This window comes from Chionomys nivalis, chromosome 2, assembly GCF_950005125.1.
Source record: "Chionomys nivalis chromosome 2, mChiNiv1.1, whole genome shotgun sequence".
Classification (NCBI taxonomy): domain Eukaryota; kingdom Metazoa; phylum Chordata; class Mammalia; order Rodentia; family Cricetidae; genus Chionomys; species Chionomys nivalis.
Genome location: NC_080087.1, coordinates 103124315 through 103150641, shown reverse-complemented (window position 1 = coordinate 103150641; position 26327 = coordinate 103124315). Strand labels below are relative to the sequence as shown.

General features: G+C 42.5%; 1 protein-coding gene across 1 annotated transcript in view; it reads left to right on the top strand.

The window, feature by feature from the left end:
* The window catches only part of Farp2 (FERM, ARH/RhoGEF and pleckstrin domain protein 2), a 108474-nt gene that overhangs the window by 21413 nt on the left and 60734 nt on the right, over window positions 1-26327 (top strand). The gene's annotated exons all lie outside the window — the stretch shown is intronic.

Genomic DNA, 26327 nt, shown 5'->3' with positions numbered 1-26327 from the left:
CTCTATTTTTTCATATTTCAATATACTTTAGTATATGCAAAAACTAATGCATGAGCCTTCATTTTCTTTTTTGAAGAAATAACTTACCAGGTGTGAATCCCAGGACTCAGGCAGAGGCAGGCTAGCTAAGCCCCGTCTTTAAAGAAGTAAAAGAAATACAGAGGTAGGCTGGGAATGTAGCCATGTTGGTGTCATGCTTGTCTGTTATGCTCAGAGCCTTGGGTTTGGTCTCTGGCACTGCATAAATAGGGTATGATACTACACATGCTGTCACTGCCCGGCATCCCACATTGATGTAAGTTCAAGGTCATCTTCAGCTGCACAGGGAGTTCAAGGCCAGCATGTGCAATTGAAATACCTATCAAAACAAACAAAAATGATTTTTAAAAAAAGCAATAGTTCAACTATGTGACAAGGACAAATTCTCAGGCATGAAGTTCCATGCTAGAATACAAATTTTGTGTTCCAGTAAAAGCTTAATGCTTTCGTTCTGACCAGGAAAAAATAGTCAGAATTCCAGAAAGTATTGTAAACAGATGTTTGCCATTTCTCCCACATGAGCATCCTAAATATGGCAAATAAATGGCCTTAGAACTCATTTTGGTCTGACCTCAGAAGAAAAAGCTAGTAATTTAACATCTTAAGTTTGGGGATAATGTAGGTATTTTGCAAAAGCTCTTAGAAGATTTTAGGATACATAGCTGTTATATGACTCTGCTCTAGATCTTGAAACCTATGATTTTGTCATAGAAAATTGATCTTTTTCTTTTTTAATCCTAATGCTAGGAATGTGGTTGGGTGGTGCGTGGCAGGCATTGACATTCTTATTCTTAGCTATTCTGATGTGTTATTGGAACTCTCTGTACCAGCTCCCCCTGCCTAACGCCAGCAAACACCCCCTGTGCTTTATTAGAAAATAAATGATGCCTGATGAAGGTAAGTTTTAAAATAGAGGATCAGAAATGTTATCTTGCTTGTCCTGGTACCCCCCAAAACTCCTTTAGCCATGGTTTTATAAAGGAGACTGCTACAGCGATTCAGGATCTCAGTAGAGGATATAGAAGTGAATTTGTTGGTCAGTTCCCAGCTTCTTTAGCTGTGGGTCACAACCCCATATGGGCTCATGTAACTGAATGTGCGGATTGTGAAAAACTTGGCATCAGTAAAAGATTTCTTAATGAACAGTGACTAAAAAGTAATTCAGAACTGAATGTGCATAGTGCATGCAGTGCTCACCTACCTTACACTGCACCATATACCGATTGCTGCCTTGTTTCTGAACACAGCGTGCACCCTTCATACTGTATATACCTCACACCATGCAAGCCCAGTGAATGCTGCCTGAAAAGCCTCAACTCAGATTCAAGGCTGTTGTATGGTATAAGTTTCCTTGTTTTTATTATACATGCAAAATTTTCTCTGTCTATAGAAATATAATGGTTTAATTATAGAAAACAAAGATTTTTAATACTTTCCTACCATCGTTTTCTCTCAACAGGTATCAAATTAATATGTCTTTTGATTGTCTTGTGTTAGAATGTTTGTTTTGATGACTTAAGTTTCATTTTAAAATATTAAATGAACTTTGTAGAATTAGGTTAGAGTTTCCAATTGTTTCTGAAATGGCAGTAAACATCTATTTTATGTTATATATTGATACAAAGTAGCATTCTCAACATTGATGACTATAAAATCAAAATATTGTTCAACCCTGAAGAACATTAAACATTCTCTGTGTCCTGCAGCATCAAATGTTCAACCAAGATTTAATTCTTTTTTTTTTAATATTTATTTATTATTTATTATGTATACAATAGTCTATCTGTATGCCGAAGGCCAGAAGAGGGCACCAGACTTTATTACAGATGGTTGTGAGCCACCATGTGGTTGCTGGGAATTGAACTCAGGACCTTTGGAAGAGCAGGCAATGCTCTTAACCTCTGAGCCATTTCTCCAGCCCCCCCAAGATTTAATTCTTAAAAGTAAATATGCACCAGGCAATGGTGGAGCACACCTTTAATCCCAGCACCAGGGAGGTAGGGGCAGATGGATCTCTGTGAGACTGAGGCCAGCCTGGCCTATAGAGTGAGTCTCAGGACAGCTGGGTTTACACAGAGAAACCTTGTCTCAAAAAAACAAAATAAAACAAAACAAAAATGTACTTCTATCTCTTTGTATTCAAATTTGCTTTTGTTCTTAATAAATGATGAACTTATTTGTATACCAAAGATTTTGTTTATTTTGCTTTTGTTGTTGGTTGTTTTCAGCAGGGTTTCTCTGTGCTGTCCAGGCTGTCCTGGGGCTCACTCTCTAGCTGGTCTCATAACTCAGAGATCCACCTGCTTCTGCCTCATGAGTGCTGGGATTGAAGGCATGCAGCACCACTGCCAGGCCAGAGTGGTGTAGGAGGTCCTTCTTTCTGTGTTGCTTGCATTGATTAATGAATAAAGAAACTGCCTTGGCCTGATAGGCCAGAACTTAGGTAGGCGGAGAAGACAGAACTGAATTCTGGGAGGAAGAAAGCAGAGTCAGAGAACCGCCATGGATCCACCAGAGTCAGACGTGCTGAATCTTTCCCGGTAAGCCACTGCCACGTGGCGATATACAGATTAATAGAAATGGGTTAAATCAAGATGTGAGAGTTAGCCAATAAGAGACTAGAGCTAATGGGCCAAGCAGTAATTCAATTAATACAGTTTCTATGTGGTTATTTTGGGGCTAAGCAACCCGGGTGGCCAGGACGAACAAGTGGGCCCTCTTCCATACAACACCAAAGGATTATTTCTAAGAGAAATTTCTTTATGATTTACTGGTAAACACCTACTGTGTATGCCTGTACAACTGGGATCATGAAAATTTTACTGGGTGAAAGGGAAAAAGTAGGTCAAAGTCAGGATATCTTGGCTTGTAGTGCTGTTCCTTGAGTACCAGGGAATTCTCACCCTTGATGTCATTTATCTCCTCATTACCAACCCCAGCAGGGAACAGGAGTCCTCCCAGGTAGCATAGGGACATGTGAGCTATAAGCCCCAGTCAGAACCTCTGTGCTTTCTTTTTACTTGCATGATCAAGAAAGAAGTTAACTCATGAGAGACGTCTGCTTATTTTACCTTTGAATTATCACTACCTTTCTGTTTTTGAATCTCCTTTTGATATTCAAACACTATACTCTTGACTTAACCCCTCATAGATAGGTTGTCCGTTTGATATTCAAACACTATATTCTTGACTTAACTCCTCATACATAGGTTGTCCGTTTGATATTCAAACACTATACTCTTGACTTAACCCCTCATAGATAGGTTGTTCTGGCTAGTCCTTTGTCAGCTTGACACAACCCAAAGTCTTCTGAAAGGAAGGAACCTCAGTGGAAAAAAAATGCCTCCATTAAATCCATCCTTAGACAGGCAAGCCTAAGACAGGCATTTTCTTAATTGGAGATTAATGGGAATCGGGAGAGCTAGGGGATACCACTGTGAGTTTTGCCACCCCAGGGCTGGTGCTGGGGGAACCTCCAAAAGGGCAAAGGCTGTGAAGATTCTCCTGTCCTATGTAAGTGCTCATCAAGGGGTGACTTCACCTTTTGATAGTAGATAGGATGACCAGTCTGGGGACAGTCAGCCTCTTTCCCTAGCCATTTCTGTCATTTCCCAGTAGGACTGTGAGCAGAGTGGCAGAAATGGAGGTTATGCATGGACTCAATAACATGGACTTTTCCATTCACCAAGGCTGACCTGGTTACAGCTGCTGCTGAGAGCCAGATCTGCCAACAGCAGAGAGCAGCAGTGAGCCCCAGATGTGTCACCATTTCCAGTGGTGAACAGCCAGTGACTTGGTGGCAGGTTAGGTACATTGAAAAAATTCCTTCATGAAAAGACAATGCTTGGTTCTTCGTGGAATAGATATTTATTCTGGTTATGGATTTGCTTTTCCTGCATGTAATGCTTCTGCCTAAACACCATCCAGGGACTTACAGAATGCCTTACCCACTGTCATGGTATTCCACACGATATTGCTTCTAACCAAGGAACTTAACCTCACAGCCACAGAAGTATGGCAATGGGCCCTGCTCACAGAATCCATTTATTTTACCATGTTCCTCACCATCCTGAAGCGTCTGACCCAACAGAACAATGGGATGACATAGAGCACCAACTAGGTGTCAGCCATGGTACAGTCTCTCCCATAGCTAGGATTCACAGATCCCCAGTCAAGGGGTGGAATGAGAATGGTTCGTTCCACTTACTGTCACCGCTAGTGATGCTTCCTGTTCCCACCACTTTAAGTTCTGCTGGCCTAGAAGTTTTGGTTCCAGACAAGGGGAGCACACCTGCCAGGACATGGATTATTCATCAGAGTAGGAGGAGGGTAGGTTATGTCACAAGGCATGTCTGCTGTTATTTCAAGCATACAATGCCCACATGCTCATTCATCTTTTCATCAGCTTTCATCTCTGGAACTGGTTAGGACCAAGGTTTGTATGTCAGTCCTTAGCCGCCTGATAGAGTGTGGACATGCATCTCTACCAATTTGCAAATCTGGGGGAGAGATTTGGTAGGACAGTTTGGTCAGGCATCACATCTGGGCATGCAGATACAAATACAAGGACCAAGAGTCACTAGCACTAGCCTCCTGAGGTTAGTGAGATTGCAGACCAGCTTGCTCCCAGAAGCCAAGGGGCTCATACGTCACTATAGTCCTTCCTCAGCTGCCCAGCACACATAAAGTAGAATGATATAGTACTTTAGAACTGCTTGCCTCCCTTAGCTGTTGTGATGACTCAGGAAGAAATGGGTGGCTCCAGCTGATTTGCTGCCTCTCAAGAGATGTGAGTGGTGAGACTGTTCTTAGTCTCACTGTGTCTAGCCGACTGCCACACATACTCTTTTATGTCAGCATGTGCACAGTTGTGCTTCTGAGTTGAGGGCTACATATCTTGGATTGCTATTAAGGTGTTGCTGGATTGTTCTGGAAAGTAAGCTGTTTTATAGTCTTGTGACCTCCACAGGAGTCAACTCGTTCCCAACTTCGGTCCCTTTTTTTTTTTTTATTTTTTAATTAATATTTCCACCTGCTCCCTGTTTCCCATTTCCCTCCCCTCCTCCCAAATATTGCCCCCTCCCCCCACTCTCCTCCCCCTATCCCCACTCCTCTTCTCCACCCCCCACACCATTCCCCCTCCCTCTCGATACTGAAGAGCAGTCCAAATTCTCTGCCCTGCGGGAAGACGAAGGTCTTCTATCTACGTCCAGGAAGGTGAGCGTCTAAACAGGCTAAGTTCCCCCAAAGCCAGTTCATGTATTAGGATCGAAACCTAGTGCCATTGTCCTTGGCTTCTCATCAGCCTTCATTGTCCGCCATGCTCAGAGAGTCCAGTTTCAACCCATGCTTATTCAGTCCCAGACGAGCTGGCCTTGGTGGGCTCCCAATAAATCAGATCCACTGTCACAGTGGGTGGGTGCATCCCTCGTGGTCCTGATTTCCTTGCTCATGTTCTCCCTCCTTCTGCTCCTCATTTGGACCTTAAGAGCTCAGACCGTTGCTCCAAATTGAGTCTCTGTCTCTACCTCGATCCATCGCCAGATGAAGGTTCTAAGGTGATATGTAAGACATTCATCAGTATAGGATAGGGTCATTTCAGGTTCCCTCTCCTTAGTTGCCCAAGGTACCAGCTGGGGACATCTCCCTGGACACCTGCGAACCCCTCTAGAGTCAAGTCTCTTGCCAACCCTAAGATGGCTCCCTTAGTTAGGATATATACTTCGCTGCTCCCGTATCCCAGACCCAAAAAGAGGAACATGGGATGTACTCACTCATAATCGGTTTCTAGCCATAAATAAAGGACATTGAGCATATAATTTGTGATCCTAGAGAAGCTAAATAAGAAAGTGAACCCAAAGAAAATCGTATAGTCATCCGCCTGGAGAGCGGAAGTAGACAAGATTGCATGGCAAAAACTGGGAACTTGCGGGTGAGGTGGCATGGGGCAAAGGGGAAATGGGATGAGAAACATGAGAAGGGGAGGATGGGAGGACTTTGGTCCCTTTTTTTATCATATCCCTGCTGCTGTCTTCTGTCTTTGCTTCCCCAGCTTTCACAGGGCCGTATCATGCTCTAGTTCTTACTGTCTCTCACCTGACCTGCTGTGGGCCTGTAAACCAGGCCTGCCCTGGTCACTGTCTCAACCATGTCCTGACTCCACCTCAGTGGCCTTTAAAGCCTAGCAGTAAACAGGTGGGTGTCATGTTGAGAGCTCCCTAAACATTTATAGCCAGTAGGCTGTGGCTGTGAGAAGAGTTAATGAGCTTGGGAATGGGGCTCTTCTATTCCCCGTCACCATCCGCCAGGGATTTCTTTTCTAACTCTTCCTCATTCACGGGGGCTGAAGAGATGGCTCAGTGGTTAAGAGCATTGCCTGCTCTTCCAAAGGTCCTGAGTTCAATTCCCGGCAACCACATGGTGGCTCACAACCATCTGTAATGAGGTCTGGTGCCCTCTTCTGGCCTACAGACAGAATATTGTATACATAATAAAAAAAAAGCCGGGCGGTGGTGGCGCACGCCTTTAATCCCAGCACTTGGGAGGCAGAGGCAGGTGGATCTCTGTGAGTTCGAGGCCAGCCTGGTCTACAAGAGCTAGTTCCAGGACAGGAACCAAAAGCTACAGAGAAACCCTGTCTCGAAAAACCAAAAAAAATCTTCCTCATTCACCTGTGGGCAGAAAGCCTCTCTTCTCCATGTGTGTTTTCCATTTCAGATCCCCTTCACTGTGGGCCTTTCTCAGTCACATCAGTCCTGCTTACAACATATAAAAAGGAAACTCTATGCTATGCGTGATGGTGTATACCTGCAAACCTAGCACTTGGGATACTAGGGCAAGAAGATGGAGAGCTTGAGACTAGCCTGAGTTACATAGTGAGATTTTGTCTTTAACAAAATTGCTTTATTCTGTTACCCATCACTTTTAGATATAAAAAGAGACCAAGATCTTCCCAGAATGCTGAGAGTACAAACACAGTGATTTCTGTCTTTCCAGAGACAGCACTCTGCTTTTCTACCTTACAGAATATCATATACTTATAGATGTTATGTTATTTTACAAGCAGTGTGTCCCCATTGGGGTTGTGCTTGCACTGGCAGTTCCTTGGCTTTCCCTGGGAAAGCCTCAGACAGGAACTCTATACAGCCATTACATCCATATGCTGCATACTGCTACATGGGTGTCTCAGCGCTATTCCGCCTTAAGATTTTACAGAGGGTTCATCTAAAAAATAATTGTTTTAACTGGGCATAGCACACATCTTTAATCCCAGCATTTAGGAAGCAGAGGTAAGTAAATCTCTCTTGAGTTTGAGGCCAAACTGGTCTACATAGCAAGCCCTAGGACAGCTGGGGCGATTTAGAGAGACCCTATCTCAAAAAAGGAAAAAAAACAAACAAGCAAAAGCAAACAAAATTTGAAAGTAATGTATATTTACTATAGAAACCTGGAAACTCTCATGGCCACACCCATAGGTGGCTGCTAAAGTGAGCAGCCATCCAAAGTTCTGAGGAACCTTCTAAAGCCTTTTACATCAGCATTTAAAAATTAAATGGAGTTGGGGTTTGTCTGAGTCAGAGTTTCAGTTGATATGATAGCATACAGTGAACAAAAGTAAGTTGGGAAAGAACGGATTTATTTCATGTTATTGCTTATAAATCCGTCACTGAGAGAAACCAGATAGAAACCTGGAGGCAGGAGCTGATGCAGAGGCCATAGAGGGTCACTGCTCACTGGATTGCCTTTCATGGCCTGCTCAGCCTGTGATCTTGTAGTACCGAGGACCATCAGCCCAGGTGTGGCACTATCCACAGTGAGTTGGGCCCTCCCACATAATCAATCAATAAAGTACCCCACAGGCTTTCCCACAAGCCAATCTTGTGGGGACATTTTCTCAGTTGAGGCCTGAAGAGGGGGTCAACTCCCCTTGGGACTGGAATTAGAATTCTCACCCTTGATGTCAGTCCTGGGAATCAAACCTACTACTACTGCCAAACCGTCTCTCCAGTCCTGATAGCAAGTGAAGCAAATTTATGTTAGATCAATAGTGCTTCCTTTTAGGGCCAATGAGACATGTTAGCAGGTAAGGACACTTGCTGCCAGTAATGGTATCCTAAATTCAGTCTCTATGGCCCACATGGTGGGACGGCTGACTCCTTTGAACTGTCCTTTGACTTACACACACACACACACACACACACACACACACACACATTAAATAATTTAAAAAGTATTCTTGGTTTTATAGCATTACTTGAATTTTAAATTTTATTTGTGTGTGTCTATGTAAGATACATGTATAAAGGTCAGAGAACAACTTGTGGGAGTTGGCTCTTTTCTTCCCCTCAGGTTTCATAGCTCAAACTCAGGTCATCAGGGTTGCATAGCAAGCATTATTACCTAATATTTCACTGATGACAGTGAACGCGTGCGCACACATACACACACGCATTTGCCTGCATGAATGTGTGTGTGCCATGTGTATGCCTGGTACCCTCAGAGATCAGAAGAGGCCATCAGATCCCCAGGAACTACAGTTAAGAGATGTTTGTAAACCACCATGTAGATGCTAGGAACCAAATCCATGTTCTCTGTAAGAGCGGCAAGTACCATCTCTTTATCTCTTCTTGTCTCCTCCCACCAGTCTTAAGTATTTTAAAAACATAAAATAACAAAAATTCCTTAAATATAATTAGGTATAAAATATTGTTAATAAAATTGTTATTATATGTAAATCTTAACCTATAAAGTAGAACTTGTAATTGTCTTAAAGAACTAAAAGACAATCTTAGGAATCTTATATCAAGTCATGCTGAGAACACACACACACACATTTGTTTCGTTTTCGTTTTTCAAGACAAGATTTTTCTGTATAGTTTCACCTTACCAAATTAGAAAAGTCACATTTAGAGATAACTAGGAATATCATTAGGGCTTATGATGGCTTACCTTGGGTGTCAGCTTGACTAAGTCAGGAATCAGCTAAAACCCAAAGTAGCTGGGTATGCCTCTGAATAATTTTTATTGATTGAATCCTTGAGGTGGGAAAACATCCTAGATCTGGATTGTTTGAAGTCAGAAAACCCACCTTAAGTCTGGGCATCCTCTGGTGGCAGACTTCAAAAACAGACATGGAAGAAAGAAGCTTTTGATTCTTGCCTGCCTGCCTGCCTGCCCTCGCCCTTGCAGTCCTGTTGCTGAGGCATTCATTCCTTCACTGGTGTTAGAACCTACTTCTTCAGGATTCCAGCATACACTAAAGATCAACTAAGTCATCCAGCCTTTTGTACTGAATAATATACTGTATTCTTGACCTTTCTGTCTGGAGACAGCCACTGTTGGACTTGCTGGACTAGTCTACAAACTGCTGTTAATAGATCCACTGTGTGTGTTTTCATTATTACTCTAAAGAAACCTGACTAATACCTAGTTGTTGATAGGAACATTGGTGGGAGTTTGTTTACAGAAGCATGTGCACAACTGAAGAAAATGTCCCTCCAATCTTCAGTTTATTGGCAAATAAATCCTCAAAGAGGGTGGGGCCATATACATTCATCCCCCTCCCCTCACAGGGTGTTGAGAGACCCAGTCTCTTGGAGATCTTGCACAGATAGTCACATCTGCTGTGTGTACAACTACTATGTCATGTCTGTGGGTCAGCATTCCACACTGCTCCGCTTCCTTTGCCCCTTGCATTCTTTCTATATCTTCCTCCTTGATTTTCCCTCAGTCTTGGGTGGATGTTTTAAGTGCCCCATTTATGGCTGGCAGTCAGCAGTCATTTAACTCTCTGTACTTTGACAGTTTATTCATCTCTGCGGTTACAGCTGGCCATTGCAAAAAGAAGCGTCTCTCACCAACACTGACAGCAACACTGTTCTGTGGAGATAAATGTAGTTACTTTAAGGCAGTTTAACAGGCACAGCACGTCTAGTTAGCAGACCAACAGCAATGGCTTCTGTGCTGGTGGTTGTAGCCTTCCTAGCCACTGGCTTTTGACTGGATTTAAAGTACTAAGTATGAATTCCCTCCTGTGGAGTGGTTATCAAATCCAATCAGAAAGCTGTTGGTTATACCCATAACAGCTTTGCCACTATTGTACCGCTGAAATCTACTTGCCTGGCCAGTTGGAATTTGAAAGGAGGGAACCCTAATTGAGAAAATGCCTTCATAAGATCTATTTGTAAGGCATTTCTTAATCAGTGACTGAAAGAAGAGGGCCCATCCCATTGTGGGTGGGACTATCCCTGAGCTGGTGGTCCTGGGTTCTATAAGAAAGGAGGCTGAACCAAGCCAGTAAGCAGTACCCCTCTATGGCCTCTGCATCAGTGCCTGCCTCCAGAATCCTGCCCTGTTTGAATTCTTGTCCTTTCCTGACTTCCTTCAGTGATGGAATGTGATGTGGAAATATAAGCCAAATAAACCCTTTCCTCCTAACTTGCTTTTTGGCTATGGGGTTTCATCACAGCAATAGAAACCCCGACTACCGTAGTATTATTGCACACGGTCTCCAGCTGAGGAAGACTAAGACTGCTAATGACAATTCTCTCCAGCAGCCTGCACAGTACCTTCCAGTGCTAGGAGGACTAGCCACTCCAGTTCTAGCTTGATTTCTCCATGTTCCGAGATCAAGACCTATAGCTTCAGCACTAGGGTCTTACCAACTGTTCTAGTAGCTGATCAAGAGCAGTGACAGTTATCTGTGTTGTTGGAGGCCCTAGGTGCCTCCCTGGCTATCAGCTTGTAGGACGATATTTCACCCCTGTCACTAGAATACTCACTTAATAACCATCTTCTGGGAGCAGCTTTATACACCCACAAGGGATACCTCTGTTCAAACTATTTTTTTTAATTTTTGCTTTTTGATTCACCTACCAAAATTCCTTTTAAAATATTTTTAAGATTTATTTATTTTTTAATTTTATGTTCACTTGTGTCTTGCCCACATGCAAGTCTGTGTGAGGGAGTCATATTCCCTGGAACTGGAGTTAAATAGACAGCTGTGAGCTGCCATGTAGGTGCTGGGAATTGAACCTGAGTCCTGCGGATGAGCAGCTAGAGCAGCTAGTGCTCTTAGCTGATGAGCCATCTCTCCAGCCCCCTATAAAATAATTCTTACATTATAGGCTGAACATTTATATCTTATAAAAATAATGCTGATACTGTCAATGTGATATTTGGAGATAGGGGACTTGAGAGGTAATCAGATCACCAAGTGGAATGGAATCCATTCCTGTGTAAGAGGAGATGTGGAAGATATTGCCTCCTCTTTCCACTCATACACAATAAATCTTTTAAAAAATCAAATTTTTAAAATTATATTTTCCTCTTTGTTGTGCCAATACACTTTTTATTGGAGTCAATTTTCTGCTTTGATAGTCTAGGAATTTGAGGTTACTCTTTCTTTGTCTGTGTGGTTTGAAATGGGTCTCCATGCTGCAGCGAGCCGTGGAAATGAGTAGGGTACCAGCACAGTGAGGGTACACTGATGGGCAGTTCTGTTTCCCTGTGCCAGTTCCACATGTACTCACAAGTCAGGACCCACTTCCATTAATAAAGAAGAAATAAGGGAATTACCTAATGTGGTTTACTTTAGAGAGTTTTCTTTGAGCCAAATTGTCTTTGTGTTTTACTTTTTCTCTGAGTAGAAGATAAGAAATAAAAGGAAGTCCTGTGTTAATTGTTCATATCCTAAACATCAGTTAATAAGTTGTTTCTCTGTATGACATATGCTTCATGCAAGTGTGTTGAGAAAACAAGCTTGTAGTAAAACTACTAAGTGCAGTCTTTCTTGATATGCTCTTGCTCTTGCTCAGTCGGGAGACTTGAGCAATTTCTTCCACTAGTGGGATAGTAAGTAGTTCACTACTATCTGCACTTCTGTTCATGCCTCGGGCTCTACAAGTCCAATGGATTCTCTACTAGGAAGCTTCTCAGGTTCTGTGTCTCAGGCTCATTGCTTCACTCATGAGACACTGACAGTCAAGGTTTCTTTGGGCTGATAAGCCTGGGAGTACAGGTCAGTACCGAGTGGACCAGATGTCTGATGGCCTCTACGAAGCAGTTGGCCACTCCTGGATGTGCAGAGCTTCTGCTCCTTTACACTACTGTTGTTGTGCAAGCAGCCTCACTTGGAGCTTGCAGGAGTACCACAGGACTTTGCTTTTCCTGGCTCACTCATGGGCTTCTCTTTTCAGACAAAATGTTAAGGATAGCCAGTACAAGGGCATTATCTAGAGTCTGTCTACTTAGTTATTCATGGTCTAGTCGGGAAACAGACTATCCACACTAGGACCTTCCACTAACTAACTAGTTAGAGCAGGTTAACGGAAAGGCTGGGGATGGCAATGCTCAAGAGTATGGGAATTGGAGTTGTACAGAGCAGCTGCCCCTTAGAGCTGAGGGAAAGGAAACTCAGTGAAATAACAGACTTGGAGAGGCCTCCTTCCCCAGAGTTGAGGTTCAGACCACTGGATGATGGTGAAGTTTGGTGATGTCAGTGGAAATGTTGGCAGGCCTGGACTGGAGTGCCAGTGAAGTTCATGGGATAGTGGAAGTCACTGGCCATCCTTCACACACAACTCCTGAAGTCTCAAATAGGAGAAAACTTCTTTCTCATATTTTCCTCAGTTCTCTGCCCCAGCACCCAGCATGGCTGAGGAACATGGATTTTGGACTGAGAGACAGTAAAGAAATAATTATCTCACTGATGTTAACAGGTTTCAATTGGAATCTTAGTTTACATTGTTTCCTTGAGAAGTTTAAGATAACTGTTGTGAGTACAATGTCAGGTGACCTTGTGTTTCCCCTTGTACTGTGGTGGAGAATAATTGCTGTCTATAGATACCCTATGACATTGGTGCTTATTTGTTTACTTGGTTGTTTTTGTCAAGCTGAGTCTCCCTATTTAACCCAGGCTGGCCTGGAACTTCAGAGTCCTCCTGTCCTAGTCTCCTGAGTGCTGAGATTATAGGTTTGCACCACCACCCCTGTCTTCAGTTGGTCTCTTGTCCTAAGAATGTAGAATGCATGGAGTCACTTCCTGTGCCTCACTGGTGCAGAGTTAGAAGCACCTGATAACACCATTCAAGGATGTATGAGCACCTAAGACGTGAAGTTGTAAGATAGGAGACTGAAGATGGCTGTCCACAGTGGTGACGACCTTTCAGTGAATCCACGATGAATAAAGCTATAGTTGCCCACAAGTTCCCAAGATTATTTTGATTGTACCATATATTCCTTTTTTTTTTTTTCTGGTTTTTTGAGACAGGGTTTCTCTGTGGTTTTGGAGCCTGTCCTGGAACTAGCTCTTGTAGACCAGGCTGGTCTCAAACTCACAAAGATCCGCCTGCCTCTGCCTCCCGAGGGCTGGGATTAAAGGCGTGCGCCACCACCGCCCGGCTGTACCATATATTATAAAAAGCAATTTGAGGATGACCAACTATGAGACAAGAAACAAATATTAAGTAATGAAGCTAATGATACAGATACAGATTTTGTCACAGGGCGACTCGACTTGAACTGTAAATGGGTGCGTGAGGCAAACAGGCTAGAGCACAAAATCAGGCTGTTTGCAGAAGAATTTTCCCACAGATCTGAGACAAAGGATAAAGAAGTACTTTGTTAACTGAGCTTTTGTGCCCGTTTCTATCTAGACAGAATCTTTAATGGCGCTTTTGTAGATGTAGATTTTGAACAATATACTTTATGTCTAAGCTTGGAGAAGGGACTTACTTGAATGCCATGACCAACTAAAATGATGAAACATTGAACAAAATGTTTTGCTTTTTACCCTCTAGTTCTCATGTTGCATTCTGATCTGGGTGGCTGCATTGTCAAGTGGGACAACAGGTTTCTCTCCAGTCTGAGTGCTGTGGATGACAGCAGTGTTTCTGTCGGTGGATGGACAGTCTTCACTTTATCTCATGGACAGTCTTGTTTCACCTGATCATTGCTTTGGGGATAGGCTACTACTGCCTAACTGAAACTGAATTTCTTCATTTTCAGGTATAGAGACTAAACTTTTAAAAGAGAATATGGGAGATGATAAGGTGGACATATGGAGGCTGGAGAGATGGCTCAGTGAATGTAAAAGCATTTGCTATGCAAGTAAAACAATCCAAGTTCAGGTCTCCAGAACCCACGTCAAAGTCCTCACAGTGAATCTGAGTCACAGTCCTAGCATTCCTACAATGAGGTGGTAGGCAGAGACAGGAGAATCCCCTGGAAGCTCCTGAGTAACGTGCCTGGAGGATAAATCACAGCAGCAAGAGAGGCCTGCCTCAAGCAAGGTGCAAGGTCAGGGACTGACTCCCAAAGTTTCCCTCTCACTTCCAGAGGGGCACTATGGCATGTGTGAGCTATGGCATGCATGTACTTGCAGTCATATATGTCATACACACAGAGTGGGCATGTGATAGAACTGTATAATGTTAAGAATTGAGCTTATTATGACATTTTCTAAGCTTCCAGTCAGGTCATGAGGCACCTGTAAAAATTAAGGAGCGTGAGCCTATAAAAATTTATTTGGAAAGTAATGTTGAAAAATAGTCTCAAAATTTTGTATCTTTAAAATATATCATGGCAGGCTAGGGAGATGGATCGGTGGCAAAGAGCACTTGTTGCTCTTGCTGGGGACCCAAGTTTGGATCCCAGCATCCACATAGTGGATCAGTCATGCAGAACTTCAGTTCTAGAGAATCTAAGTCCCTCTTCTGACTCCCATGAGCACCATACACACACATATCTAAAAAGCATTTAAACACATAAAATTTAAAAATTTAAAAAATTAGAATAAAATACATTGTGATAATGATAAAATTTCTCATGTTTTATATTTTTTCCCTAGTGCTGGGATCTAATCCAGGGTCTTGAACATAGTGGGCAAGCATTCTACCACTGAGCCACATCTCCAGCACCTATTGTGTCTACATATAGGCAGGAGGAAGAAATTATTAGATGTCATTTTGAGTAACTTCATCCATCATACAATCAAGGAATCGCAGTCCTATCTGTTGTCTTATCCTCTCAGCAGACCTCATTGAAGAGATAGTTACATACTTGAGGACCTGTGTGCTTCCTCGGCGTGTTTGCAGGTAGATGTTTTCTGTATTGAGTTGGTATATATTGGTTTTCAGCTTGGAGACCTGTCCCTAGCATGGTACAGAGCCTATTTCCTGTTATTTCATTAAATATCCATAAACCCTTCCAGTCAGCCGGGCGGTGGTGGCGCACGCCTTTAATCCCAGCACTCGGGAGGCAGAGGCAGGCGGATCTCTGGGAGTTCGAGGCCAGCCTGGTCTACAAGAGCTAGTTCCAGGACAGGAACCAAAACCACAGAGAAACCCTGTCTCGAAAATAACTAAGTTAGGGTTTCTATTGTGGAGTTAAACTACCATGACAAAAAACACCAGAAAAGGAAGGGTTTATTTCTCTTACATGTCCACATCATACTTCATCATCGAAGGAAGACAGGGCAGGGACCTGGTAGCAGAAATTGAAGCAGAGAGCATGGAGGAATACTTCATGGAGGAATACTGGCTTGACCCCCATGGGCTTTCTCAGCCTGCTTTCTATGACCGCTCAGTGTCACCTATCCATGGTTGGCACTGCCCACACTAGGATGAGCCCACCCACATCGGTCATTCATGCCCTAAGGCTTGCCCACAGATGTTCCCAAATAGCTCCAGCTTGGGTCAAATTGACAAAACAGTAACCAGCAATAGGATAAGAATAGCTTTTAATCTTCAGATGAAGAAAACCAAGGCTTAAAATAACCACTCAATAGAAACCAGGCATCTAGCCTCAAAGCCTGTCTCGTAAGTATACAGTGAAACTTGCCCTTGTTGTTAAACACAGGGGCCAAATGATGTCTGGGGAACACCCTGTGACCAGAGGCTTACCAGCTCTCAGGAAGGACAGTTGCTGGTACAGTTTGGTGATGCCGGGCAGCACACCCATGAGTCAGAGGACTAGAGAGAGGTTCTATTTGATTTTATTTCCCATTGTCCTTACCATATGTTTTTGTTAAGATACAGAGTGTCTCCCCCCAAAAAGGCTCATTTGTTAAAGGCTTGAACCCCAGCTGATGGTAATACAGAAAGGTGATTTTTTTTTTACTTATTTAATTTTATGTGCATTAGTGTTTTGCCATGTATTTCAGGTACCCAGGAACTGGAGTTACAGTTGTGAGCTGCCATGTGGGTGCCGGGAATTGAACCCAGGTCCTCTGGAAGAGCGGTCAGTGCTCTTCTTAATCACTGGGCTATCTCTCCTGCCCTAGAAAGGTGATTTGATTATGTGTCCTACTTTCTCAATTAGCTAATCCATTTAATATTCCATAACTGTTTGTATTATTTGGAAATGGAACCTAGCTATAGGAAGTTGGGAGGCTAGGGAAGTGCCTTTGAAGGGTATATCTTGTTCCTATGCCTTTCTTTCTCATTTTCTCTGCCTCCTGTGAGCCACCTTGGTGCACCCCATGCTCTCCATCAGATGTTCAGCCTCACCATGCACAGGCCAGAAACAAAGGTGCCAGATGACCATCTTGGAAACCTCTGAGAGGGACTGGAGAGATAGCTCAGCAGTTAAGAGTACTGACTGTTCTTCCAGAGAACCCAGGTTCAATTCCCAGCAACCACATGACAGCTAACAACTGTCTGTAACTTCGATTCCAGGACCTGATGCCTTCACACCAATGCACATAAAATAAATTATTTAAAAAAAGGAAATCTCTGGAAATCTGTGCGCAGCATAAATCATATTACTTTTTTTCTATAGCATTATATTCTGGAGAGACTCACAGTTCAGTATGCAGGTGGCAGCCTTACTCTTTTTACTGCACTCAGCATTTCCTGGTCTGAATGTTTAGATTTTATCAAGCAGTCCTCTATTGTAGTCGTATTTCCTTTGGGCTGGCAGTTCACAAATACCAACGTGGAGACTTGTTAGTAATTAAAAGCTTGGCCTTCGCTTAGGCTTTTTCCCAACTAACTCTAAAACTTAAATTAACCTACTACGTTCTGCCACGTGGCTTGGTTACCTCTTCTCTGTACCATATGTACGGCCTCTTGAGTGTCTCACTGGTGTCTCTCAGTGCCCAGATCCATCCCAGATTCCTCTCTGCCCAGCTATTGGCCATTCAGCTCTTTATTAAACCAGTCATGGTGACACATCTCACACAGTGTAAACAAATATCCTACAACACTTTACTGAACGATTTATGTTTAAAGTTAGTATTAGAAATATTATTATAACAAATGCTGTCTTCGTGCATGATTTTGCACTGTATTTCTAAGAAGGGGACATTTGAAGATAATGGTGCAGATACTTGGATTTGTTGGGTACTGCCTGTCCCGCGAACATGCTTGTTCTCCACTTTCTCAACATGCTGTACTTTGAGACCTCAGGTTCTGCAGGGAGAGATAAGTGTGATGAGCTCATTAAGGTTCTGCAGGGAGAGATAAGTGTGATGAGCTCATTAAGCGCTCTCACTGGTGGTTGTCGTCGTCTTCTTTCTTCTTCTCCTCCTCTTCCTCGACTCCTTCGTTTCCTTCTTCCTCCTCATCTTCCTTTCTTCTTCCCTTTCTTTTCCTGGTACAAAAGATCAAACCCAGGGCCTCTACATGCTAGAAAGTACTGTCCCCTGAGTTATGCCTCAGCTGGCCACCTTCGCATCTTCTTTAGAAAGTGTCCACTAAGGTTTACTGTCCTTCCTGTTGTTGTTATTTGGTTTGGGGTTTCTTGTTCTAGAGTCATGTGACTTGCTTATATATTTTGGCAACTAGCTTCTTGTCATATGTGCTTTGCATCTATTTTCTCACACTCCACATACCAAGTTTTCTTTTTGTTGATAATTCCTTCTGCCGTGCAGAGCTCTTCCTTATGGTGTAGTCCCACTTGTCTGTTTTTGCTTTTGGAATGATATACAAATAAATCTAGGCCAGTCAGTGTTGAGTAACCTTTTCTCTGTTTATTTTGAGAAAGTTTTGTTCTTTTTTTGTTTTCGTTTTTTGTTTTGTTTTGTTTTGTGGAAGCAGCTGTGAGGCGGGGTCTTATTATGAAACCTTGGCTAGCCTGCAGCTCACCCTGTAAACCATGCTAGCCTGCAGCTCACCCTGTAAACCATGCTAGCCTTGAACTTGTGCTGATCATCTTGCATCTGCCTCTCATGTGCCACTTTTAAATGTGTACTGGATTTTGGGTATACTATTTTGGGCCTTGCTTCTAGAAGTTTTATGGTTTTAACTCAGATATGTTCAAGTCTTTATTTGAATTGACTTCTATATACAATATTAGGTAAGGGTCAAATTTCTTTCCCCAGTACCTTTTATTAAAGAGTTTATTGTTTCCTATTCTGTCTCCTTGAAAACAGATTTAGCTGACTTAATTACTTCTGTTTATTCTGAACTCTCTATACTCCATTGGTTTTGTGTATAACTAATTCTGGTGCCATATTGTTTTGATTGATGTGGCTTTATAATGTCACTTGAAATCAGTGAGTATGGTATGACCAACTTTGTTTTTATTTTCAGGATTGTTTTGGGCAATATGAGACCTCTTGTGATTAGACACAAATTTTAGAATTTTTTCTGTTTATATGAAAAGTTTCATTAGAGTTTTTATAGGAATTGAGTTGAATCTGTAAGATCCAGTTATATGCTATTTACAAGAAACATGCTGTTAGATTCAGAGATGCTTACAGGCCGAAATGGTATGCCATGAAAATGTTAGGTAGAAGGAAAGAGGTGTACGTAGGAGACGAAGTAAACTGTAGAAACAATAAAACAGTGATGGAAGTGTCAGTTCAGCCCAACATCAGAGCACCTGCCTCTAAAGCTAACAATAGCATGTGAAGGGAGGAAGCTGAGGACAGGGCCATAGTTGGAAACTTCAACACCCTACCACAGTGATAGACAGAAAATCAACCAAGAAGCTGCAGACATGATCAGTGTTACAGACTCAGTGAGCATGTTCCAAGATAGCTCACTTTTTGTGTTGTTAAAAATGTAGTTGTTTCTTCTAGTCTGTCCTCAAATTATAGTTAATTGTGTAAGTAAAGGCTGTTGGTTGCCTGTGTGTAATAGTTTTCTCCTGGTTACATAACTGAATTTGACTTCTTTTGTAATAGTTTCTAATTGGTGTCCTTGGATTTTTAAAATAATAACACCACTTTCAATTTATGATAGTTTGCTCTTTTCCTTTTAGGTTTTTAACCTCTCTGCCCCACCTTTGGTTTGGTTGTTTTCAAGACAGGGTTTCTCTGTGTAACACCCCTGGTTGTTCTGGAACTCACTTTGCAGATCAGGCTGGCCTTGAACCTCTCAGAGATCAGCCTGCTCTTATCTCCTGAGTGCTGGGATCAAAGTCATGCACCACCACCCAGATTCTTTTTTCTCTCTTGATACAGGTGTTAAAACAACAGAGATGGAATTTTGGAAGTCAGTCTTATGATGGTAAAGAATAACTTCTGGAGCCAGATGGTGGTGGTGCACACCTTTAATCCCAGCACCTGGGAGTCAGAGGCAGGTGGATCTCTGAGTTTGAGGCTAGCCTGGTCTACAGAGTGAGTTACAGGACAGCTAGGGTTGTACAAAGAAACCCTGTCTCAGAAAAAAAAAATAATAACTTCAGTAACTGAGCATGATGGCTTATGCACTTAACTCTAACACTATAGATGTTGAAACAGGGGAATCAGGACTTCAAGGCCAGCCTTGTCTACATAATGAGTTCAAGGCTAGCCTGCGCAACATAAGACTTTTGTCTTGAAAAAAGAAATTGGGGGCTAGACAGATGGTTCAGCGGTTAAGAACTCTTGCTGCGGGCTGGAGAGATGGCTCAGTGGTTAAGAGTATCTCTTAACCTCTGAACCTCTTCCAGAGGTCCTGAGTTCAATTCCCAGCAACCACATGGTGGCTTACAACCATCTATAATGGGATCCAGTGCCCTTCTCTGTTGAGCAGAGGACTATGCAGACAGGACACTCATATACGTAAACAAAAATAAATACTTAAAAAATAACAAAACAGGTATATGCCCTAATATATCCAAACAGAGTAACTTGTGAACCCCCCTCACACTAAGTGCTCACCAAGAACTACCTGGTGACTCTCTTTCACACATAATTTAAAAAAAAAAAAAAAAAGAACTCTTGCTGCTATGAGGACACTGGTTTGCTTTTCAGTGTCACATAAGCACTTACAACCATATTAAATAAAAACTATTCTCAAACAAAAAGTCACATTTGATAGCCTGCTGTCCCACATCTATCTTCCTAGCACTAAGTGGTAGCAGCAAAAAAGACCCCTGCAAGCTCAAGGCCGGCTTGATCTACTTAAAGAGATCCAGGAAAGGCATAAAAATTATGTAGTGAGACCGTGCCCCACTCCATCCCCCCAAAAAATCTCTAAATTATATCAAGCTGGGGATTTAGCTTAACAATAGAGTACCTGCCTGCTGTGCTCAGAATCTTGTATTCTTTCTTATCACTAGCTCCACTAACTTGAAAAAAACTGGAGACTGCTCTTTCAGAGGGCCCAGGCTGAGTTCACAACTCCCATCCTTAACTCCAGTTCCAGGGGATTTGGTGCCTCCTCTCACCTCTGCAGGCACCACACCTTTCTTGCACGCAGAGTAGAAGTACTTGCAGGCATTAGAAGAGAAGGAAGAGGGGCACAATACTCATACACAAAGTTAAGGATAATGAATAAATCTTAAAGAATAATTATATCAAGAGTGTGTCAAGTGTTATGTCTGCATCATTAGTCCCCCAGAGACCACCAAGAGTCCAAGCTTATATGCAAAAGTGAAGAGCCTTTATTGCAAGCTCAAGTGTGGGCTCTCCGTCAGTTCCAACACAGCGGTTGGATCAGGGAGAGCATTGTGCTCAGCTAGCTATGGCAGGGTTTATTATTATTATTATTATTACTGATTTTTATTGAGCTCTACATCTTTCTCTGCTCCCCTCCCTTATGACAGAGTTTTTAAGGAATAAAGGATGGGGTTAGGGGAATTCCAGATTTAGATGGGAGTTGAACTCCTGATTGGGCAGGAGTGGGATAACAGAAGTCTTGTCAAACAGGGATTGGTACTGGCGTGGCTGTAAAGAAATTGGCAACCTATATACAAGTTAGGTAAACTATTCTTTTGTTTTTTTTAAATATTTATTTATTTATTATGTATACAATATTCTTTCTGTGTGTATGCCTGAAGGCCAGAAGAGGGCACCAGACCTCATTACAGATGGTTGTGAGCCACCATGTGGTTGCTGGGAATTGAACTCAGGACCTTTGGAAGAGCAGGCAATGCTCTTAACCGATGAGCCATCTCTCCAGCCCCTAGGTAAACTATTCTTAATGTTCTAGAGTATCTAGTACTTTTTTTGTCTTAATTCTGACTGGTCCCACACATGGTGCAATCTGTGACTTTTCCTAGTTATTGTAATGGTGAGACCTAGTTCCAGTTTTGTTAGTCTGCAGCCTGTATGGTCGCTCTGATGTTAAATTAGGCCTCTTCAACAAGCATGGTGGTAAACCTAGCATTTTGAAGGCTGAGGCTGGAGGATTGATGCCATATTGAGGCTTGTCTTTAATACATAGCAAGATTCAGTCTCAAAAACCAAACACACAACAAGGCAGAGGCAGGAAGGTCTCTGAACTTGAGAACAGCCTTGTCTACATAGCAAGTTCCAGTCCAACCAGAATTTTATAGAGAGACTTGGTTTCAAACAAACAAAACAGCATAGAAGAATTTATGTCAAGAATAGAAATTGAGGAGGTGTGTGGTGGTGCGAACCTATGATCGCAGTACTTTGGAGGTAGAGTCAAGAAGCTCAGGAGGTCAAGATTTTTTTCCTCTGCCATCCTGGCTACATATGTATGGAGGTCAGGGGACAACTTGTGTAAGTCAGTTATGACCTTTTACTGTGGGATTCAATTTGCACAGTGAGCACTTTGTCCACTAAGCCATCTTGCCCAACATGGTAATATGATTTTTTTCTGCAAGTTTATTGATATAATACATTACTAAATTTCCTAGCATTGATTTGAACTATTCTTAAATGTTTTGAATAAACTTTGCATTGTTATAATAGAATTCTTTTCATTGTTAACTGACTTGTATTTGCCTACATTTTACTAAGGATTTTTTTAAATTTAATTATGTATTATATATACAGAGTTCTGCCTACATACCAGAAGAGGGCACCAGATCAAATTATAGATGGTTGTGAGCCACCGTGTGGTTAGTGGGAATTGAACTCAGGACCTCTGGAAGAGCAGCTAGTGCTCTGAACCTCTGAGCCACTCCAACCCCACTAAGGATATTTTTATTAATACCAATAAATTTGAATTTTTCTGTGAGAATATGTTTGTGTGTGTTCAAGTTTTGGAAATATTACCCCGACTCTAATGCTTTGAAGAAATGTTTTGAAAATGTCTCTTTTTTGTAGCTGTGAAACCTCATGAATATGGTAGTATTTTTGGACTGAAGTCTGATTTCAGTGACTCAAAAGATGTGAAATTTCTTTTGTTACTTAAACTTGAGAGAACTTTATTTGTTTAGTAAAACTATAGTTTTAGAGGCTACATTCTCACAGGCACATATGTGTGTTAATAAAAATATATATAAATAGGTATAGGACCTACTAGATATTAAGGTCCATCCTGAGTATGCTCCTGCATATCTCTGTGGTTGTCATGGGGGTCTAACCTGGTCTGGTGGGCAAGCCCAGGTCACGCCCTCTGCTTGCACAGAGTAGAAGAGGAAGGAAGAGGGGCTGAGGAATGAACTGCCTCCTTTCTGTACCACCTGAAATAAGACTTATCTCAGACTACAGCTACCATCCAAACCTTAAACAGTTGTGCATGTTTTAGGAGTTGCCATTTGCTCTTCAGATTGACTATCTAGAAGAATGAACTACCAAACAAATTGGTAGACATCAGTGTCATGTTTATCTTGCTAGAGTCACTAACAAATAGTATGAGAGGTAGAACTGACTGAGATTCATGGGTAGGTTGGTTGTGTTTTAGATTGTCGAGGGGCGCTCTGACAGAATGAAGTGTGTTTCCTCTAAAGCAGTATTTGGGTGTACCTAGCCTCCCCCGCTCCCATCTCACCCTTAGATTTGAACTTGACAGTTCAGGAAACAGGGAGCACTAAGAGAGAGAATGTCCCATGTGGTCATCCTAGTGACCATAGCTTCTGAGAGGTTTCCTTGGAATGGTTCTGGGGTTTGACTTCTGTGACTTCCAACTGTTTAACAACCCTGGAGGTTGATTGCTCAGCTTGAGAAGTATATACCTGGTGGGGTGTGTCTTTCAAAGCACAAAGCATTGGCAAGCCTCCTAGGAGAAGCCCATCACATGAGGTGACAAGAGATAATGTCTGGGTGACTTACTGATGTCTGCTCTCCTGTTATTTATAAACTGTGTTTGTAACAGTGCAGAGACTAGTAATGATATAAGAGCTAGAGGCAGGAAGGCTGGCAGTGAAACACTGTCCTCTGGAGATGGCATGGCCCTTACACTCAGGAACTTACATCAAGCCCTTTTAAGACACTGATGACTCTGAGAAGCCAGGCCTTATACATCTCTACTATATAGTCAGAACTAATTAGGCTCAGTGAGTTGCTTCAGGGCTGGAGAGATGGCTCAGCTGTTAGGAGCACTGGCTGTTCTTCCAGGGGTCCCACCTGGGTTCAGTTCCCAGCACCCACATGGCAGCTCACAACTGTAACTCCAGTTCCAGGGGACCTGACACCTTCACACCAGTGCAGGGTTTCTTTGTAGCTTTGGAGCCTGTCCTGGAACTAGCTCTTGTAAATCAGGCTGGCCTTGAACTACAGAGATCTGCCTACCTCTGCTTCCCAAGTGCTGGGATTAAAGGCGTGTGCCACCGCCACTGGGCCAACATTTTTTTTTAAAAAATAATATGGCAATTTATGAAGGGAGGATGATAAATTGGGAAGTCTTCATTTATTGGGGGTGGTACACTTGTGCCACAGTTCACATGTGGGGACCAGAAGATAACTTACACAGTGGGTTCTCTCCTTCAAGCATGTGGCTTCTGGAGACCAAACAGGCTTAGCAGCAAGAGCCTTTTTTGCCCACTGAGCCATCTCCCTGTAGTGTGGAGCTGCAGGCCTGCTTTTCATCCTGCCCGGCTCCCGCACGGCTAGCTTTACACCAGAAATAATTACACGGAAACTGTATTCTTTTAAACACTGCTTGGCCCATTAGCTCTAGCCCTTACTGGCTAATTCTCATATCCCGATCAACCCATCTCTAATAATCTGTGTAGCACCAGTCTTACCAGGAAAGATTCAGCATGTCTGACCTGGCGGCTTGCTTCATCGCTTCTGGCTCTGAGAGGAGCTGCCCTGCATCTGCCCGGGAGAGGGGAGCATGGCATCTGTCTCTCAGAGGAGCTGCCCTGCATCTGCGCTCACTTCCTCTTCCCTCCCAGCATTCTGTTCTGTTTACTCCACCTATCTAAATTCTGCCCTATCAGATGGGCCAAGGCAGTTTCTTTATTAGCCAATGACCTTCCTCCATCATCTCCCCAGCCCACATATATGAATTCTTAAAGAATATATTTGAAATGCATTTGTATGTCTGGGTTTAAAGCCATCTCTGGTTCAGATGGCAAGTTTCAGACCAGCCAGGGCTACATGGTGAGACCTTGTCTTAAAAACAACAACCAACAAAAAACACCTTTAATCCCAGAACTCAAGATTGTAAGATTGTGTGTGTGTGTGTGTGTGTGCGTGAGAGAGAGAGAGAGAGAGAGAGAGAGAGAGAGAGAGAGAGAGAGAGAGAGAGAGAGAGAGAGAGAGAGAACACTATGAGTTTGAGGCTAGTCTGGTCAATATAGCAAGTTCCATGTAGAACTACATAGGGAGACTTTGCCCCCCACCCTCCAGAAAAGACACTTGTATGTTCACACTATAGGCCTTCTTCTCTGCTAAGGTATACACTGTATATTTTTACTCTGTGATTCTTTGTTATTACAAATTTTAGGAGTTTATTCCTTCAAATAGTTTTTCTCCTGAAGAGCATTACCACTGGTCACACAGACAGAAAGTTTACCTCTCCTCCTCCTTGTATGTTTTACAGAAGGAAAGATTGCCCAGCACCTTGATCTAACATCTCAGAAATAAAGAAATAAAGTGTTGCTGCTGTCTCTATCTAGTACAGTAATGATAATTTTCTTGAAGATTTGGTGTGCAACTTCCAAATTTATTATTTATCAATTTATAAGTGCTATATATAAGACAGAATCATATTATATGGACTCTATGAACATAGAGAACTTTAATTTTCCTCTTACCTTATCTGTATGCTTTGTACTTTATTCCATAGTGTATAAAGAGTTCAGTGTTCTCTTTTCATCATGGTTGTGTTATTATTTATTTGGGTTTTTATGGTTTTTTTTGTTTGTTTTTGAGCCAAGCTTACCTGGAAACTCACCATGTCTGTCAGGCCAGTTTCAGACACAGTAGCCTCCCCAGGTGCTCGGATTACAGCCATGCGCTTGCTTCAGTCTCTCTGCTGGCCAGTCCTCTGCTGGTTCTGTCCTGTGTAACCAGCCTTGTGCAGTTTATGAGATGTCTGCATGGAAGGCTCTAGAGGCGGACCCATAAATACACATTAGACCGAGATTATTTTCAGATTTCCTCCTCAAGGGTTACACATATTATTAATAATATTAAAGATTTTTTTTTTGATTTTTCGAGACAGGGTTTCTCCGTAGGTTTTTTGGTTCCTGCCCTGGAACTAGCTCTTGTAGTCCAGGCTGGCCTCGAACTCACAGAGATCCGCCTGCCTCTGCCTCCCGAGTGCTGGGATTAAAGACGCGCGCCACCACCGCCCGGCAATATTAAAGATTTTTGTTGTTGTTTTGTTGGATTTGTTGTTGTTTGTTTTTGAGATAACAGTCTTACTGTGTAACCCTGGCTTACTTGGAACTCGCTATGTAGACCAGGCTAGCTCTGCTTCCTGAGTGCTGGAATTACAGGTATGCAGCATCATGCTCCCCACACCTCCAGTTCTTTGAAATATGGCCATCAAGGTAGCCTTGAGTCTGACAGCCTAAGTTCAATCCCCGTGACCCACGGAAGCCATGTAAGGTGAAAAGAGAATCCAGCTCCTCACAGTTGTCCTCTGATATCCACATGAAGCAATTTTAATTTATCCTGGGACTAATTTATTAATTCTAAACTTCATTTGTTTTTCTTTCTAAGCTTATGTGTGGGTAGAAGATAAATTATAGTAATTCAGTGTGATTCTAGA